Source organism: Mercenaria mercenaria, chromosome 8 (genome assembly GCF_021730395.1).
Source record: "Mercenaria mercenaria strain notata chromosome 8, MADL_Memer_1, whole genome shotgun sequence".
NCBI classification, from domain to species: Eukaryota; Metazoa; Mollusca; class Bivalvia; order Venerida; family Veneridae; genus Mercenaria; species Mercenaria mercenaria.
The window spans coordinates 83,579,732-83,594,505 of record NC_069368.1 but is presented as its reverse complement, the minus strand read 5'-3'; the positions used below and the strand labels follow the sequence as shown (position 1 = coordinate 83,594,505).

The 14,774-nt window shown below is 34.8% G+C and overlaps 1 long non-coding RNA gene across 1 annotated transcript; it reads left to right on the top strand.

Moving 5' to 3' along the window:
* Positions 1-1,679: 1,679 nt before the first annotated feature.
* LOC128559127 (uncharacterized) lies at positions 1,680-3,264 on the top strand. Its single transcript, XR_008372208.1, has 2 exons — positions 1,680-2,335; positions 2,736-3,264. It is a non-coding gene; the product is annotated as an uncharacterized LOC128559127 (long non-coding RNA).
* Positions 3,265-14,774: the final 11,510 nt, after the last annotated feature.

Sequence of the window (14,774 nt, the reverse complement as noted above, 5' to 3'; positions counted from 1 at the left end):
TAAGTTCTACCTTTATTAGATTCGCGAAGCTGTGCAAACCATGCATTTCCATTACCGTCCATGGACAGGCTCAATCAAACCGAGTCTGCAGCATTTTCGTTTTTATCGTGTTGAGCGATCTGTGAAGTTTCCACTTTTCTCTATTTTGTTTGTATTGATCAATCAGTGTTTGTTTTACTTTTTTTTTTGATTTACTGATTATGCTATTCTGTTTCTGCCATAGGTCTGATCTACCGATTGAGTTTAAGATGCTTTTTACATTCATGAGATACCCATTTAAAATCTCTGTTATGGTTCTTTTATCTTTTATCATATATTGATACAATTGAAAAGATAATTTCGGAACTTTTCCAGTGATTAAACGATTCCAAAACGAAATCCTACGTGTTTTAACTATTCCGGAAATAGGATATCTCCGCAAGTAACTGCCAACTTCCCCACATGAATTATCAGAGGTGGAGGACTAATGATTTCAGACTCAATGTCATTTATCAAATAGTCATGGAGAACATACGCCCCGCCCGAGGATCGAACTCACGACCCCGCGATCCGTAGACCAACGCTCTTACCTACTGAGCTAAGCGGGCGGGCTTTCGATTAAGATACTTAAGGTAAACAGACGGTCTGACGTGGAGTAACCCATTCGGATGCCAGACCATGGTTTTCATCTAAAATATTATTTTGTTCTAGGTAAGATGTTAACCTTTGATTCAGAACAGAGGTAAAGAGTTTTCCTAAGCAGCTTAAAATTGTTATTGGCCTATAGTTACTGTTATAGAACCTGGCGAAATCAACCCCCGTATACGTTGTTTTTTCTTTTCAACAACACCTTATATATAAATATTTTTTCTTGAAAGTTGACATGCAAAATTCGAAATATATTCTTGATAAAAAACTAAAAAGATTTTAAAAGAAAATTCATTACTTTTTATGCATAATTTTTCCTGTCACTTAAGACAGGACTGAGCTTTTTTGATTTCCGTCTCCTGGCCTGTTTCGTCGGGCCCTTAAGGGTGTTTTCCTTGTTGCTCTGTCTTCTGCAAAGGCATTTAGTACATGCGTATTAGGTTCTTAAGGACTGCATGTTTATATTATATTTACAAGGGCATCTTTGTGTTTTACATAACATACCTTCTGTTGCCTTTACGTATGTTAGGATTTCACCTGGCGGGGATTATTTTTATTTACACTGTCTTGTAACTTTGGAACATGGTGGGGTTAAGAGTGAGGTTTGGTGCACCATAAACCGGTTTAAACTCCCCAGTGGTGGTTTTGCCACTGAACGTTCCAAGGCGGTGCCCCACTGTGTTCCTATATTTGTTTGTTTTGTCCTTTGGTGTTTCATTTTCTGTGTTGTGTGCAAGGGTTGTTCGTGTGTGTCTTTGGGGAGGCTGCGTGTTTTGAACGTGGCTTTCCTTGTTGGATATTCTTCCTTGTTTTTTTCCCCGCGTGTGTAAAATCGGGCGAAAACTATACCTGTATACGTTTTTCGCTTCAAACCACCCTAAATATAAATATTTTTTCTTGAAAATTGACATGCACACGTAGATTTATATTTTTAATAAAAGCTTAAAAGGATTTTTAAAGATATTTTATGTCTAGATTTCGCTAATTTGATTAGATTTCGCGAAATCTACTAGATTTCACTATTCAATCTTTCCGCTTAAACGGCCCTTTCCAGTATTAAGGCATTCCTAAACTTCCTGCGTAGGATTTGAAATTTGAAAAAGGTTGGTTTTTTTTGGTTTTCTTAATAGCCATCACTGGATACAAAGTAAGGTGTAGTTTTACATATTTTATATGTTTAATTAATGTATAATGTTTGTTTAGTTCGTTGACTCACAAAGACTATTTGTGTGGCTAGCAAGACATTTCGACCCCAAGACATTTCGACCCCAATAGACAATTCGACCCCAGGACATTTCAACCCCAACTCCTTGGACATTTCGACCCCCATTCATCTGATCCGTAAGCTGTTGGCATTGCCATTCCTACCTGGACAGCATATACGTAGGGCTATTTGCTAGCAAGACATTTCAACCCCAAGACATTTCGACCCCAAGAGACAATTCGACCCCAGGACATTTCAACCCCAACTCCTTGGACATTTCGACCCCCATTCATCTGATCCGTAAGCTGTTGGCATTGCCATTCCTACCTGGACAGCATATACGTAGGGCGTTCGACCGTCTCCGAGCTAAGGCAGAAGGCAACACTGAGCCGATGAGACAGTTGTTTCAGTATGTTGAAGACCAGTGGATAGACAGTTCGTTGTGGTCTGAGAATGAGTGGTCTGTGTACAGACAGACAGTCAGAACAAACAACGATGTTGAAGGTAAGTTGAACGTTTTGCACGAGTTTATAGATTATGGTCTAATATTTCTCAAATGAATTGGCACATAAGTCAATATTTAATCGTTAAACAAAATATACATTTATATACTCAACTGCTGTACTGCTATGAATGAGGAAATTGAGGAAATTACCTTTGTGACGAAAAACATAAAAGAACAAAATAAAAGGTCCCTTGAAAGCATATAACGCAATGTGCGATGAACGTTAGTGACGAATAACGTATAGGAATAAAATAAATAAAATGAAAGATCCCTTGAAAGCATATAACGCAAGCAAGTGACACATGTCTATTTAGTTTAGAAAACTGCATTGTTAATTAACAAACTATTAGTGCATTTATAATATATATATATATATATATATATATATTTGCATTTCAGGGTGGCATCGCAACTCCAATTGTATGTTCTGTTGCCACTTCTGCTGAGAGAGGGAAAGCTGGTTGAGATCCAGCATCAGCTAGTTTCAGAGCAAGCCCTGGGTCGTCACCGTCGCCAAACATACATAGACCTAGACGCACGAATTGTGGATTTATGGGACAACTACGACGACCATGAGATCACAGGAGAGGAATTCCTAAACAGTCTTGGTGCTGTCTATGCTCAAAAAATGTGACTTAAATTAGGATGTAAATGATAATAATAAAAGTGGATGTGCTCAAAAAATGTGACTTAGGATGTAAATGATAATAATAAAAGTGGATGTGCTCAAAAAATGTGACTTAGGATGTAAATGATAATAATAAAAGTGGATTAAGGACAGTAAAAGGTGTGCTTTAGTTTGTGTAAACAATGATAGGCTGATATGTATATGCACGTATATATAAAGTTGTAAGTTGTGTGTGTATATGTATATATATATTTCATTTGAATATATATGTGTCTGTTAATAAATTTATTATTATTTGCATATGTATATTTCTTTCTTTTCACATCCCCCAGCTGTCACTGCTCATTAAACCCATAACTTTACACTTTACGAAATTCTGAACTGCCAAATTACGATTAAAGGTGATTAAACGCACGCCTTTAATTAATCAAATGCAAAATATTTACATGTGTGTTAACGCCTGATCTATCATATTATAAACATTACTGCTTATTACTGATTACTGATTATGATAACAAGATTAAAACATGATAAATACATTACTTGAGGTTTAAAATCTTGTAAACACTGTCAATACTCATCTTACGGAAACCTACTCAGTATTCACGGTCTTTTATCACACCTATGGATAAGAAGATTTAATAAATCGTGTTTTTGGAGTCATAGTTCTCAAAATAAACAAACTGGAAGAAATATAGAATTAAAAACATATAACTTTCTCTTTGGGGTCGAAATGTCTTGGGGTCGATATGTCTTTGGGGTCGAATTGTCCAAGGAAATCAAATTTTGGGGTCGAAATGTCCTGGGGTCGAAATGTCTTGGGGTCGAAACGTCCAAGATTCTTTGTGTGTATCGATAGATCTTATTCCGCCGGCGCCGGAACTCTACCGGAATCTACTTCTTCCTTCCATGTATAGGGTAGATTAATCTGGTTCCCTGTCCAATATTGGTTCCCATTCAAAATGGCTTCCAATTATTGGATCAGGTAACCACTGCGTCGTATAATAATATTTGAACAAAGCTAATTCCGTAATCAAAATATATACCAGTCGAGCACCTGAATAGCTCGGCCAATGAGGTAGTGTCCTAGATTTTACCAACCAATGAAATCGTATCCTTGTTTCCAAGGTAAATAAAGAATGACATATCGACAACAACAACATGAAAACTTTTTCCCTCGATTCATTCGGAAAAATTTGAATTTCTATGACGAAAGTACTTCATTTCGTTGTATTTTATGCATGATCATCAGAGAAAAACACAACTTATCAGGGGTGTAAAATTCTTTTTCACACCACTCGCCCTGCAGGACTAGTAGCTAGTAAAATCTACTCGCCCTTAGTGGACAGTCACTCGCCCTAATAATTGACATTTTTAATACTGTCATGTTTTATGGAAGGAGTATTATGTACAACAAGCAGATTTCAAACATAACACATAGCTCGTACACTACGTTTCCTTTTTGATTATTTTTGTTACTCTTAAATTTCCTTTTCACACCAGACATTTTTCTTTCACTAATTTTGTCATCTCCACCATCAAGTTGCTCTCCATATTAAATAACTGCATCAACAGTAAAAATAATCACAGTCTAACCTCTACCGTAGTTTCCCAAAGTGTCAGGAAAGTAATATGAATTAAGGTACCGCCTAGCATGGGGATTTATCTTTTTATACATCCACTTACAAGGAAATATTCAACACTCAAAAGAAAGTGAAATATCGCTCTAAACAGTGAAGTCTACATTTAGTGTCATCACACCTCTTACAGCGAATATCATACTTTGCAAAATTTACGGGAAGCCGTGACGATGACGTAATCCACCGCGTTCTCGCACTGGCTTTAGAATTTTTTTTGTTTGTTTGCACTCCTCGCAGTAACTTGACGGCCTTTACACTTCCTTACTGTTTTAAAAATGTTTTTCAGTTGCATGTGCAGCTTTCATTACGAAAAAGAAATAAAAGAAGCATGTTGGCGCGGTTTGCGAATTTCTGTGACTGATTCCGAGTGCTCGGATGTTCATGTAGACAACCAGTCTGCGGCGTGTACATAAACCGGAACCGGAAAACATCGAAAAAATTGCCTCAGTATATGCAGACAACAATGATGAATAAACTAAGTAATTGGCCTGTTTTCATCATCAATTAACATCCTCGAAGTGTATCGGTATCATGACATATGAAGTGGAGATCAAAGCGGTATTGTTGCACGAGATTGTCATGGCATTACGTCATATTACAGTTTTCGCGCCATGTGACCTATTTGCCCTCAAGGATTTTACATTATTATTAAAACTTATTTAAAACCGCAACAACATCATTTTGTTTTATTTTAAAATCACATTTCTATTTACGTCCACGAGGTCACGTAACCTATTCCGCCACACTAACAGAAACTTTTTTACCCAAAAAATCGTTTTACTCAATGTATTTAAATTACTGCCGCTTTTTCATTATTTAAGATTTTTTAATTCTGTTTTTTGTTCTTTCTGGTCAAAAGTCCGAATTTTATGCCCATAGTATGTATCACTTACTTTCTCTTAGAAAGAAAACAGTAATTAAGATTGCGCTGTTTGAAATTTAACAAATGATTGTATGAAAATTCAACCGTTTTCATACAAATTTGCTTACATTTCCGTCGATATTTTATTGAAATATTAGTAGAATTCAAATTGTATTACTTCTCAAGCGATGTTGAAAAACTGAAGAGATAATGTTAAAAAATGAATGCACTACGTGCGTTTTTTTGTGTAGGTGTCGATAAACAAAAGTAACGGAGACGTAAATCTAATATTACGATAGGTCGCACGTGCTCTCGGAATGGAAAATTACCGGCATGACGTTTTGATATCTTTACAATTCGCGGGTAAATTCCAGTCAATCTAAGTATGCAACTGAACTATCTCAAAGTTTGTTGACGTTTTTCAAGATGTAATTTCTGAATTTCATTAAAGCTACGACGTAAAAACCACTCGCCCGATCGGTCGAGTATACAGCGAGATCCACTCGTCCTATCCAGACTTTAACTCGCCAATGCGAGCGGGCGAGTGGAATTTTACACCCCTGCTTATGCCTCAAGTAATAATGTCTTTGTTCAACAAATGAAGAAAAGCTGAAACTACCAAAAAATGCTGCCCAAAAAGGGACACCTGCACTTTACCGGTACGCACATTTAATAAATACACCCCATTTTTTCCTACTGCCCCCACAGCCCCGTTTTCCTTTTTTCTTTAATGAATAAATTATTGTTACAATTTATTTAAATGATTGTAACGAGCACGTCCTGCCTTTTAAAATCCTAGCAGTAAAGTGCATTCTAGCCCGCCCCACATCCCACCACCAAAAAAAAAATAGGCATGCCAGTGACACATGTTGAATCTTGTTAGTCTTGAATTTTGCCCAATAAAATTTATTAGACCACGATAATCCGTAAATAGCCAATTGCAAAGCAGACTTGTACCCGTCTATATTTCATATACAACAGTAGCGTTGTATATATATCGGCGGAAACTTGGGCAAAAAAACGCGTGAATTTCGTGTCAATTTACCATCTAACAATACAGGCTAACTCCGGAGTTAAATGACCTTGCTATATTCTCACCAGTTATCACTGGGATAAAAAATAAGAATGACTTTGAGGTAAATTCAGTTGACAACGTCTAAATATTAATATTGTAAAAATGACCCCATCTTATTAGATATCAATAAAATTGAATTACAATAAACTACATATTTGTAGTGTAGAACCAACTGGGTAAAAACGTAATTTACACATTCACTGAAACGTTTCCAACAGTTGTAACTTTTTATGTTCACTTGTTATAAAAAAAAAGACATGTCAGCACGATCCTTACATTTGCAAACAACTGGATCCAGTTGTTCGAAACTTTAACAGGCGATTGAGTTAACGGTCGATTAACTTTATCAGTAGATTTCGACAGTTTAGAAAACTTAGAAAATCAAATGTACTTGCTGAGGATTATAAAGACTAAATCATCTTTACAGTAAAATTAAAACATCATACTAGTGTTTCCCACCCACCAAGACTAGTATCTTGAATAGAAATTTAACAGGCGGTTAGTTTAACAGCTTAATGCAGTAGTCGTGGGTTCGAGCATCATTGGGGTCATGACCATGACTTCTCATATAACCCCAGTACTAGTTTTCATAGGAAACGGACTCGAGAGTGGTTACAATAAGCTTAAACAGTTAAAGCTTTCATCACAATCGAGCTAAAACAAATTAGTATAAACTAAACTAAACTAAACTAAATTACAACCCGTTAAAGTTTCGAACAACTTGGCCCAGTTAGAAAGTAAAACAACTACATCATTCTTACAAGAAGGGCACAATATAGTAAAAGGTATTCGTAGTCCTACGAGCATCTACGCACTAACTATATCCTGATAGACAAAGTAAACAAATAAAAACAATAACTAACTAACTAAATAAATAAATAACCTGGCTATCTTCTTGAATCAACGAATCAACGTATCTGTCATCGTGTTTCGCCAACATGCAAACTCCTCACAAAAACTAATTGTTCAGCATGCAGTCCAATTTTGAGTATTTTTGAGAAATCCATATTTAACTGTTTAGCATTAATTTTGTGATTGCAAATGACTCAAAGTGTTAATGAACGTTAAATCTTAGTAAATCCGGTATTTGAGTAAAACTGAATTTATACAAGTAACCTGCTTTCTTTCATATGCCCTACTGACAATTAAGCGCTAACGGTACAAAGATGATATTACTCTTATAAAAACACGTTAATCCTAATTTCTATAGAACGCGTGGGAGAGTTTTCAATAATTGCAGTTTTTATGTCACGTGGTCCAAGTCGGATAGACAACTCGTGCCGTTGTCTACGGGATATATACAACTCGCTTTGCTATATATCCCGTAGACAACGGCACTCGTTGTCTATCCTATACTTATAGCCTGGAGTTACCAGTATTGGTGGGGATAAGGATTCATCTCCTATGCGTTTGTCTAAACCTGGGTTAAATATACAGGGATCACTTTTGGACGCGATTTCGCGATATTCTCGCATTATTTTGGTGAAAATCGCATAAATTTTGCTCAAATGCGCTTAAAAATCGCATCCGCGTGGCCGTAGATCTTTTGCCAAAATTGCAACTTTTCGCTGCAATGCGGTCTTGCCGTCACTTAATTTTCATATGACGTTCATTTAGGCGCTGGAATTTCGCTTTTATCACCATAGAGCGTCCGATGATTATGACTACCAGACAAAAATAATCTGTTTTCGCGATGTTTCAAAATAACACTGAAACAGAAATTTAAGCATTTGGAAGGCCAAACTTTGTGCCTCCATTCGCGCGGATGAATAGCGATGAGAATAACAAGATGGTGGAGAAACCCCCGGTGAAGTCCCTTAATAAAAAAACGCCGAACGCCCGAATTTCCAAACGGAATGGTTGAGGGTAGGGTTATAAATAAGTTTGACTTTAAAATTGTTTTGACCTAATGGAAGTGTATCAAGTCCAGAAAGATTAAAACATAACTGAACTTCAACTTTGACAAAGCAGCTTTGAAGTAAAATCATCAGGGGAAAAATGCATGTGGACCCAAGACTTGGTTACAACTTTTATCAACCTATTCAGCAATTCCTGGCACTGAATTTTAGAGTTAAATATTGTAAAAGGTGTCTCTGAAAGGAACTGTTTTGTTTATTTACAAAATAATTTCTTACAAATAAACAGATGTTTGCTTTTCAGTGTAATAAAAGCTGTCCGCCGATGTAAAATCCCATTATAAAAAGAAAAAATCCCATTCATTTTGTCAAAAATCTCATTGATTCAAGGCAAATGGGAATTAATCTCATAATAGTATCTGCCAAAAGTGATCCCTGAATATATCAAAATGAACTTATTTTGATACATTATTTACTTGTGCATCCTAAAGAGATCCAAATTTTTTAAAACTAGCTTTCAATTTAAAATCAGAGCCATTTTAATAACATGACCCCTATAAGTAGTATGTCTAAATGCCGACACCTGAATCAGTGTACTCGTAGGTCATATGATTAAGTGATATTAAAATGGAAGAGTATGTCCAAAACATTAAAGTTATCATAAAAACAATACTTTCTTATCATGAAAATGAATATATTTGCTGGGATTTGTAATATTTGTATCAAGTAAGGTTAACCATAGCAATGGCAGTGAAAACCACCATGCAGTCTAGCCTCCATTTGCAAGCAGCAGTATAAGAGGTGGATGATGGTGACATCCTTTATGGTTACATACTCCAAATTGAGTGAATACAAATGAGATGCAACTATTTAACTGCAATCTTTCCATTTCTGGCAGAAAAAACAAGATTTATTTACATTCACATGTGAAACAAATGGAGGTAAAACAGTACTTTTTACAACATAAATATATAAGAAGATGAAATTTTGGGAATACACTGTATGCTAATTCTGGGTAATGCATATTATTTTACCATATATATTTATAATTTCTGCAGATCTTGAAACTACATCATACAAAATATTGTTTCAAATGGTTAAAAAGTGTGGGAAGTGGAGGAGATTTTGTAACAGTGGAAAAAAGTAATAAGAAATTCATGAAAATTTACACATGGGTATTTTAAATCATCATTACTTTTTATTTAAAATCACATTTTGCAAAGTTTGACAGCTGTGATGTAGTTAATAAGTTTACACAACTACTGCAAAAACTTATTATGTCATACGACTCCCTGTTCAAACAAGGAGCATGCTTAAACAAAATACACTGATTCTGGTGCCCCACTGATTCAGGTAACTGTACGATATTAGATATTTACAAGTCTTGTCTTTTCAAAATAAGTTCATTGATAAATTTATGTGCAAAGTCAAAGCTTGTCAGGTTGTTCATGCATAAAACAGTCTCCCAACATTTATTTATAATCATCATAAATTATATTTGCCAAAATGTGACAAAACCCTTATTTATTTTCTTTTACACCTGCAATAAATCCCCTCCCCAGTCTCCTTCAAAACAAAACCAGAGACTTGCAGTTATAACTTGTCTTCAATACTGAATGACCATTCACTTGAAAATGCATATTTTGCATAAAATGCCAATTAAATGTTCATGTACTATTAAATCACTCTCAGCCAGAATCACTAGTCATGATCAAATACACCCATAGCTTACATTATGTGTGTCATGCATCTTCACTACAGGAATGTGCATGTCATGAAGGCTGAAGACTGACAATTTTCAATGGAATGCAGTTTATCATAATGTGATACCTGCTATAAGGGCCACATTCAGTATTTTGGTTTATGAAGTTGCAATGTTTCTTGAGGATTCCAAGCATATGACCGCTTGGAACATTGTGTAAGCATACCTGAAATGGAAGCATACCTGAAATGGTGCAAACTGACTTATATTTGAGGCAGTTTGAGCATGAGTTTTTTTTTTTACAAAATGTCACAAGTAAATTTTCTATATAAGCAACTTGACTAAGGTGATGACTTTTTGCTTTGACAGTCAGCAATAATAAAGAGTAATGTAAATAAAGTTCTGTGAGTGATTCAATGAAGCCAGCTGAACTGTTGTCTAAAATGATTGATGTATTAATTTTAGGCTGTCAAAAATCAATGCTTTTTGTATTTTGGCCCCTTTCAGATCAGCCCATGCTTCCCCCAATAAACATCACAGTGAGATGTGCACTTACAGCACAGCTATAACTACTGAACAAATTTTGCAGTCTTGACTATCACTTCAAAGAGTATTTTTCTTTTATATTTTTTTTATTCATTTAATAATTATGACTTGGCCATATCTAAAAGATTTAATAAAACTGCCTCTAGACAGAATGTAAGTCAATATGTCAAAGTAAAAAAAAATGTTTTTGTATATTTACAGTTATTTTCATTTCAGTTACCTATAATACATCTATATAGGTACTTTTAAACTATCTATCACACATATTTGGTACTTGTACATTTTTAAGATAAAGGAAAGCAACAATAATTTTATTAAGGTACATAATGCAATGAGGACAGTCTCATTTCATGGTGTGAGATCCCTTAATTGTTATAAAAATGTATTGAGACAATAATGTACATTTTGGTGATTAGTATGCAAGTATATGATCTTGAATTTATCATGTACTGTATATTAGTCTTTCATATTGTCCTCGTACCAACAAATTATTGTGTGGGAAATTTAGAGAAAACCTGTTATGTTTTATGGTTATCTATATTATTTCTCAAAGTGTATACCAAAACAAAATTGTACAAAAATACACAATTAATGACAAAAAAACCACAATGTTTTGTAAATTGGCAGTCCAAATAAATATTTCTCATATAATACAAAGGCTTAGACCTCACATATAAGTTGATTTCCTTTTTGTGAAATTTGGAGACTTAGTGTTATTTCAAATCAGGAATTTTTAATGCTATTTACTCTGGAAAAAATGTTTTTATCAAAATTAACTAAAACTATCTGTTTGAGATTTTTCTGTATGAATAAATAGCACTTTGGGTAAAATTTACTTTTATGTTGCTGTGCTGAACCATGATATACAAGAAAAAAGGACATGTCAGGAAAGGACAAACAGCAAAGTATGGGCTTAAAGTAGTATAATTTTCTGAGTAATTGTAAAAAGTCTTTTATACCTATTCAATAAAAAATGGGGAAAACTGGATTTCTGTGAAACCAGGCCTCTTCCTACATTCTTACAATTATGGAGTGTGGAGTGTAGTAGGCATTTTTTTCAAACTGGAAAATATATAATTTTTGAAAACATTTTGGCACAATAACCTTTAAATTTCACTCAGAGTATATATTAACTGTTTACATAAGTAAGGCCTTTATTTTTTGATCTTTCGGTTTACGAACCCGCCGCTGACAAAATCCCGTTTTCAGAAAAAAAATAAAATTGAAAAATCTAGATTTTTTTATTCCCTCCGCTGCATTTTTTTAACGGCCGAAAACAAAAAATAGCGGGCCCCAACAACAAAAATAAAATTGTAACATGCTCCGGCGTAATAGCTACCATCGTACGTATCTGCAGCAGTATTGATCAATCAATGCCGCTGTTTGTCTTACCGAGTTGTAATAACGTTTTTGATTGGTCTAGTAACACAAAATGTCTGCGCCCAGCTGGGTCATGCTGATTTATGAAATCGAAACAAAAAAGATCAAATCATTCGTTAAAATAGAGCCATCTTCAGTTGTTGGTGACGTTATAAACGAAAATGTACCAAGAACAGCACACGTTAAATCGGTTCTTGGATTTCGTTCTGCTGAACATGCTGACAAGAAGACAGACAAGGTGGAGCTACCTTCGGACATGCCGGGGGAAGCGCTTGTACAATTTGGTGTCAAAGTTATATACGTTGAATGCTTAGAATCTGTTGAGGAAACTCAAAAATCGTTAGACAAGAATGCATTTGAAGTTTTAATGGAGTTAAAGAAAAAGTACGACTGGCTGCCACCAGAGAAGTAAGTAGACTGTATGACTATCTGGTTGTAGGACCCTAGCCAGTATATTGACTTGTCTTTGAGTATTTGAAGCCATAATGTCAAATTATCTGCTTTGAAATCATGAAATTGCATTTGATTAATCCAAGTAAATTTGCCCCACGTTCTTCATACCCTATAAGTCAGGTATGATAAATAAATTACAAGTTCAAAAAGTAAACTAAAGGGGCGTGAGAGGTGCAGCACATTTCATTACCTCTTATTAACAAACTCAATCGAACCAAGTCTGCTACCGTTCTCCTTACAGATTTTATTTTATTGCATATTAATAATAGTTTAAATTTTTACACTGCACAGATATTTTAAGGTTTGTATGGGTGATTCACTCTTTCTATATCACGTGTTCGATGTTTAAGGTCAGAGCCAAAAAACAACAAGGAAACACTGTATAACCACGTCCTTGATGTTTGTCGGAAAAAGTTCCAAATTGGCTTCCAGGAAAGACAGAAGGAGGTTGGCTTACAGGTATTGATCAGTCAAAGTACCTTTCACTTTTTGTCTGTTAGCTTGGCAGACCACCTTTTTGACCTAAGTAGTTCAGTAGTATGACTGAAATCTCTCACTGAAATAGGGCTGTGGTTTAGAATCCTGCTACAGACCATCGCTCTTTGTGTTAGAGCTCTTGGTAGGTTGTCTTGTACTGGTGCTTCAGAACAATGGTTATGAATTAAACCACCTTTAAAATACATAACTGAAATACTGTTGAAAAATGCATGAAAGATTCAATCAGTTAACTGCATGTCAGTTTTTACAAAATGATATTGAAAGTTGGGATACATCTAAGTGTAACTAACTTTAATAAGAAAAATTTAGAGGCTGTTTCTTTTCTTTTCTATCTGTAAAAAAAACAGCATTATTTAATCATATACTACCAACTCAAGTTCTTTTATTATATACTTGAATTTTTGAATGATATATTATGTACACACAGATTACCAACACATTGACAGAAGTGTTATGGTATATAGATCCATTCCATGATAAATTTAGAAGTCGCAGTATAAACATTCCAGAAGAATGGCGGCTGACTGGGTTCAGAGACTGGAAGGCTCAACACAAGAAAGTTCCAGTGGTAATTCTTAATACAGACGTTTATATTTTTTTGAGCTTAAGAATTAGTATTAAAGATTCATTGTCAAACTGTTTGATGAATTAACCCATATGCTAAACTCGAATTATATTGCCTACTGCGTCCAGTGCAGATAATGATCAGTCTGCACATCTGTAAAGTCTGATCATGATCTGCACTGTTCACCATTCAGTCAGTATCTTTTGGTAAGCATCCCTTAATAGCAGTTAATGGTATTGTCCTAATTGAAAGATGGATAAGTTTATTATAGAAATTTATCAAGGTAAGTGTTAAGAGTTATAAAACAATGATTTCATTTAAATTTCCTGGAAACCTGAATGCTTTTTAATAATCACAGTTCCTTTGTATGTCTGCCTGTTACTTGACTTCCACTAAGCTGGTAAAAAATTCAATTTTAATAAGAGCATTCAGTGACCTATAGTAACACAAGTGTAGTAGAAAAGTAATCCACTCTTACAATCAAATATTAAGTAAGTTTAATTAAATTTTGATATTACTGTTGACATTTTAATATTTATTGTTTTGTAATAGATCACTGAAGAAGAATTATTCCAGAGGTCAGACAAGCTAGCTAAAGTTCTAATGTTTCCATGGTGGATGAATACAAAATTCTCTGCCTTCAAAGATAGTGTAACAGGACTACTGACAGCCATTGAGGCCTATCTGTCTCATTTAAAGAAGCAGCAGGGAAGAACAGAAGCAAACCATAGAAGCCATGTGCCTGTTAGGTCCGTAAGTGACCACTGGGGACTGCAGGTGATAGAAGGTACTTACATTCAATGCTAAACTACATGTTGTGATGCTTGCTTCTGTAATTACCTCTACTGTACTAACTGGAAATGGGAATATTTCTTCTGTATAGATTTATTTAGCAAGTTATTGTTCCTATGAACCTAAATAATTCTGACACAGCTTTAATTTTACTTAAAAATTTGGCATCGCTTACTATAAAGTGATTGTATGAAAAACCTAGTTTTAAAAAAATATATGTTTATGGTACTAAATATGTCAGCATATTCTATAAAATATATAAATTTATAATAGGAACAATAATATATCCTGTAGCAAATGTTTATTCAGCTTTTAGTAACAACTATTATGTTTAGCTAGATGGATTTTTGTTTATTCAAGTGTTAGCTTCTCCTGTCTGACTTTGCCAGTTTTAACCAAACTTCACAGGAACTTTCCTTAGCATACCCCCTTTTCAAACTA